This window comes from Hyperolius riggenbachi, chromosome 10 (assembly GCF_040937935.1).
Source record: "Hyperolius riggenbachi isolate aHypRig1 chromosome 10, aHypRig1.pri, whole genome shotgun sequence".
NCBI classification, from domain to species: domain Eukaryota; kingdom Metazoa; phylum Chordata; class Amphibia; order Anura; family Hyperoliidae; genus Hyperolius; species Hyperolius riggenbachi.
Genome location: NC_090655.1, coordinates 111,073,430 through 111,079,429, shown reverse-complemented (window position 1 = coordinate 111,079,429; position 6,000 = coordinate 111,073,430).

The following is a 6,000-nucleotide window of genomic DNA, read 5'->3' as shown; positions in this document are numbered from 1 at the left end:
ACTTGTCCCTCCCACTGTCGAAGAAGTCTTTCCTCCATGGGAGGGGACCTAACACTAACTAAATTCTACCTATGCATATGCATAGCCTGGGCGCGCTACCAGTAAAATTGAGAATTGCGCAAAAAAAGTGGGATCAGCGCATCACCAGGCCGCCTCTGAATGGCCTCAGCTCAGAGATGCGCTGAGCCCCCCCAGAGACTACAAACGCACCTTGAACCCAAACAGAGGCTCTGCATATACACCAAAGGAAAACTATTAAGTGGGAGCAGCTGACCAGCATATGCATAGGTACAATTTAGTTAGTGTTAGGTCCCCTCCCATGGAGGAAAGACTTCTTCGACAGTGGGAGGGACAAGTACCTAACAAATTGCAAATTGTTAGTGAAACTAACATCCTCCAAGTGGTAGACAGGTCATGTGTATGCTCATTGTGTATTTGAATCCCATGAGTGGGGTGTGCACTTTTTTGCAGGTAAGCACTCATCTGTTTTTAAGTAGCGCTGTTCATTTCTTTGCTATGTTTGATTGATTTATTTCTGGTCAGCTGCTCCCACTTAATAGTTTTCCTTTGGTGTATATGCAGAGCCTCTGTTTGGGTTCAAGGTGCGTTTGTAGTCTCTGGGGGGGCTCAGCGCATCTCTGAGCTGAGGCCATTCAGAGGCGGCCTGGTGATGCGCTGATCCCACTTTTTTTGCGCAATTCTCAATTTTACTGGTAGCGCGCCCAGGCTATGCATATGCATAGGTAGAATTTAGTTAGTGTTAGGTCCCCTCCCATGGAGGAAAGACTTCTTCGACAGTGGGAGGGACAAGTACCTAACAAATTGCAAATTGTTAGTGAAACTAACATCCTCCAAGTGGTAGACAGGTCATGTGTATGCTCATTGTGTATTTGAATCCCATGAGTGGGGTGTGCACTTTTTTGCAGGTAAGCACTCATCTGTTTTTAAGTAGCGCTGTTCATTTCTTTGCTAGTGCTGCTGTATTGAAAAGTTATATTTACCTCCGGAGTCTTGTTCCACGAAGCCGCCCAGAAATCCCTGCATCACTACACTTCCGGCGATTGGCCCCGCCTTCCCTCTCTCCTCCAAGAAAAAACCCCAAGCTATTTACTGCGTTAAATTACCAGGCATTTTTTCTCGGAGAGAGGGGAGGTGGAGCCAAGTGGCGGAAGTGGAGTGATGCAGGGACTGCAAGACTGCTTCGTGGGACAAGACTCCGGAGGTAAATATAACTTTTCATAACAGCAACGCTGACTTTTTTTTTTTTTTGCATGGAGGTGCTCCTTAAAGAGAATTTCAGAAAGCAATACTTAAAGGGGCACTACAGCGAAAAACTGTAAAATTTTAAATATGTGAAAACATATACAAATAAGAAGTTTTTTCCAGAGTAAAATGAGCCATAAATTACTTTTGTTCTATAATGCTGTCACTTACAGTAGGCAGTAGAAATCTGACAGAAGTGACAAGTTTTGGACTAGTCCATCTCTTCATAGGGGATACTCAGCAAGGCTTTTATTCTTTATAAAGATATTCCCGAAAAAGGATTTAAACAATAATGCTGGCCAGCTTCCCTGCTCGCTACAGTTATTTGGCAGTTGGACAGAGCAACTGCCATTCACTAAGCGCTTTTGAAAATCAATATATCTCTGAGAATCCCCTATAAAGAGATGGACAAAACCTGTCACTTCTGTCAGATTTCCACTACCTCCTGTAAGTGACAGCAACATAGGAGAAAAGTAATTTATGGCTCATTTTACTCTGGAAAAAATGTACTTCTTACTTGTATATGTTTGCACATATTTTAAATTTTACAGTTTTTCGCTGTAGTGCCCCTTAACTGCAGTGAGGGCAACCTTATAATCCTATTGAAGCTTCCCTCTGCATTCCGTAGACCTCCGATGCCGAGTGTGGACCCCCTGCATATCGAGGTCATGCATGCGAAGTAAGCAGGAGTTGATTGACTCCTGCTTGCTGCATGGCCACACTGATCCTGGATGAGGTGCAAAGCCGTGAAAAGATTGCCAGCAATCTTCCGGGGAACTGCGCTCAGCGAGGGGTGACACCAGAATGCCAATGGAAGACTCAATAGGATCTCGAGGCTTCTGTCCCTTTAGGCAAATATTGCTTTTTGTACCCGAACTTAAGCTCGAGTGCACTTAAAGCCAATGGGTACCGTTTTAAAAAAGAAAAAGTCAGATACTCACCTAAGGAGAGGGAAGGCTCGGTCCTAATGAGCCTTCCCTCTCCTCTCCCGGTGCCCTCGGTGCTGCGCTGGCTCCCCCGTTCGCGTCCGCCGCCGCAGGGACTTCGGAGGTCTTCGGGAGCACTCGGGCTCATAGAGGGCGCTCATAGAGGGCGCTTGCGCATGCGTAGTATGGAGCGGCCGCGTCATCGGGAGCCCGAGTGCTCCCAAAGGCTTCCGAAAGCTCCCTACGGCATGCGGAAGTGGCAGTATTTGACCGAACTGGTCGAATACTGCCACAGGGGATCCTGCGCGGGACCTGGCACCGGGAGAGGAGAGGGAAGGCTCATTAGGACCGAGCCTTCCCTGTCCTTAGGTGAGTATCTGACTTTTTCTTTTTTTAAACGGTAAACATTCACTTTAAGGGTGTTCCCGTGCCGAAGCTTGGGTACAAAATCACATACTTGCCTAAGGAGAGGGAAGCCTCTGGATTCGAATGAGGCTCTTCCCACGGCGGCGTCCGGTCCCCTGTTGCTGCTCATGGACCTTACGAAGATTGACAAGGGTTGATCTGATCAGGGCCATGCTCCTTTATCAAATACGAGCGTGGCTATGGTGTGCCTGCGTGAGTACACTTGTGCTTGTGCAGTATGCCAGAGATGCTTATGTACAAGAGGCTCAGTGCTACTGTGCAGGGGCAGCTGTGTTTTCACAGCTGCACTCATTCCATAAGTGGAGCGTGGCCCCGATCAGCTGAAGAGTCCGCGAGCAGCAACTGAGGACCAGAGGACGCCGAAGGAAGTCTCATTAGGATTCAGAGGCTTCTGAACTGGAGCTTTGGCTTGGGTTCCTTTTAATTCTCACAAGTCACAAATCAGCCTTCGAGACACTACTGAAGAGTATTACTGGACTTGCCTATAGCTTACATCTTATATCTTATGAGCTAGGTATGTTTAATGCCTTAACCAGAAGGCTAGAGAAAATATTTGTGTAATTCAGTGACACAATGTAATGAACAGTGTCCCCTTCAGGCACAGGCGTGCAAGTCCTTATGACACAGCAGCTTCTTAATGCATGTGTTCTACAAATGGCTGGGTAGGGTGTGTCTTTATTTCCATAAGCCTCCTAGTGCTTTGCATGGAAATTCTACATTTCCGATCCACTCCGGTAGCCTAGGGAGAGCAAAACACAAACCCTGATATAATGGTTTAGTGCTCTAGACCAAGCTGCTTGTTCTAGTTAGTTTTTCATCTCAGATCCGCTTTTTAAAGAATGTTTAATTTTATTTATTTTTTATGAATTTGTGGTGTCTATTGCAATTATATAGATTCAAATGTCTCATTTATAAATGTAAAGGTGTATATATATGTTCAGTAACAATTACCTGGGATGATCATCAGTGACTGTTTTGGGTAACAGTTAAAGAGAAACTGTGACCAAGGATTGAACTTCATCCCAATCAGGAGCTGATGTCCACTTTCCCATGAGAAATCTTTTACTTTTCTCAAATGGATCATCAGGGGGCTCTATATGGCTGATATTGTGTTGAAACGCCTCCCACAGTGTGATGTCAGGACCATGGTGCTTACATCACACTGTGGGAGCCTTGTTGCATTGTGGGAAATAACAGCGGTTTCCAACTGCCAAAAAACCAAGCAGCAGCTACTTCCACTGTTTGAAATATGTTTGAAGTAGACGCCTCAACCAACACCTCAATATATACATATAAATAATATTCTAAATCAATTATTTTTCATGACTCAGAGTGGTCTGGCTGTCAATTAGCAAAGTGTAGAGAAAAAAGCAGAACTCATCTGCAAGCCAAAGCACTCAATGAGTCATGTAGTTATCAAAAAATGAAAAAATATTTATTAATAAAAAACACTTAGACACAAATATTAATATCCATACATATATAGGCATATAAAAGAAGCATGGGTTATAAACGGTCTGTAAACCAACGCAACTTAAAATGACAGCCTGATTGTAAGAAAATTGCCTCCAAAATTATTGTAGGAATCTACATATAGCATATCTTCCAGTGCATAAGGACTGTAGTTGTATAGCTTCAATGGTATCAAACCAAGTTCCCCAAATGCTGGTATAGAGAGTTTGTAGATAACCATTGGTGGTTCAAAATTAATTGACTTAGGTGCAGACCAGAATGTCTTGCTGCCAGTGTAAACCAGAGATCAAATACTATGTACAGGTCACAGATGTCCAATTGCAACATCCAGGTGCAAACTTAGCAAGAAGCATGCTCAATGAATGACCATCATGTATGCAGGCAAGCTAGGGATCCATCAAAACAATGTATCAGCAAACCAAATGCCCGTCCCGTAATGAGACGGGTACATAGTAATATGTCGGAGCTTTGTTAGAATCCAGCAAAGTAAGAAGCTGTGTAATAGCTACCAGTCCTTTGGTTATCTGGGCCCAGATGCATCCATTCGTCCATAGATGACAATGTAAAGGTAATCCATATGTTAGGAGGCGTCAGGCTGTACGCTGAAGCTGCTGTAGGCTACAAGTCGACCGGTTTCGCCGGTTATCCGGCTCCTCAGGACTCCCAGACCGTAAGAATGAATGCCCGTATGGTTGCTTTGGCTTGCAGACAGCTACTTCCACTGACATCACCTCCCAGCAGTAAAAATGCCAGTATATCATAAATGTCAGAGTGTAAATCGGGGAGAGGAAATATTTTACAATGGGCAAACACTGACTAGATCATTTATACATAATTATTGTAAAAATGAAGCACTTTTTGTTCATTACACTGTTTTCACTGGAGTTCCTCTTTAAGTAGCAATTGCTGTACGGACACATTGGCTAGTTGCTGCCAAGGAGCCTACTCTGCTCTATGGAGAGGGGAATTGGCAGGACGAGTGATTGGTGCCCTGCTGCTGTAACCATATTGGAACATTAGCGGCCATTTTTGTAGGTTAAGTGATCAGGCACAGCAGATCACCAAGGCTAGTTGAACACTATAGCACTGCAACGGCTTAGCAAAGTCGCACTGCGCATTATAGCCACAGTACGACTGTAAAAATAAACACAGGACTTCTGGTTTATTTTCAGAAATCGCAGGGTAACACTGCTGCTGCATTGCCCTGTGGCGTGTGGAGAATTTCCGTAGCATCATGTTGCACTGTGGATAGTGTGGCCTGTCTCATATAGACTAATGGTCACTGCGTTGAGCAGTGATGCAGTGGGGGAAAGTATCCAAGATTAGATGTGTGAAAGAGGCCTTAAAGGTGTTGGAGGGCACCGGTTATGAAATTAGATACTTACTTTGGAGGATGATGAACAGTTGTCTCGGGCAATGCATATCCACTGTCTGTATGAAGCAGGCTTTGGAAAGAGTTAAAGTTAATTGAACATTGTGGTAAATAGCCCTTGCAATTAAAAGTTCACAGTAAATACCTTATAGACAAGGATGTTTATTATTATTACTGTTAAATCAGCAATAATAATAACTATATAAAATGCGCAGACGAACAAGGGCAAGGTTTACCAATCATATACTGTTCTATATATCTCATAGAAAATACATTTAGATATGGCATTGTGGGTAGTGTTATAGAGCAGTACAGAGCATGGTAACTCCAAAATACAGTATGAATGAGAGTCATGCAGTGATACTAGAGGAGTAGGAAATATGGAAAGCAAACTATGTACAAGGTGCAGGAAATTGCACTCATAGGAGTTGATTGACTACAACAAATAGCGTGCCTTATCACAGTTAACATGCCTTATCAGAGTTGGTGTGCCTAATCAGAGTAGCATAGCGAGCACTGCGAACTTATGCCTGCTAATTG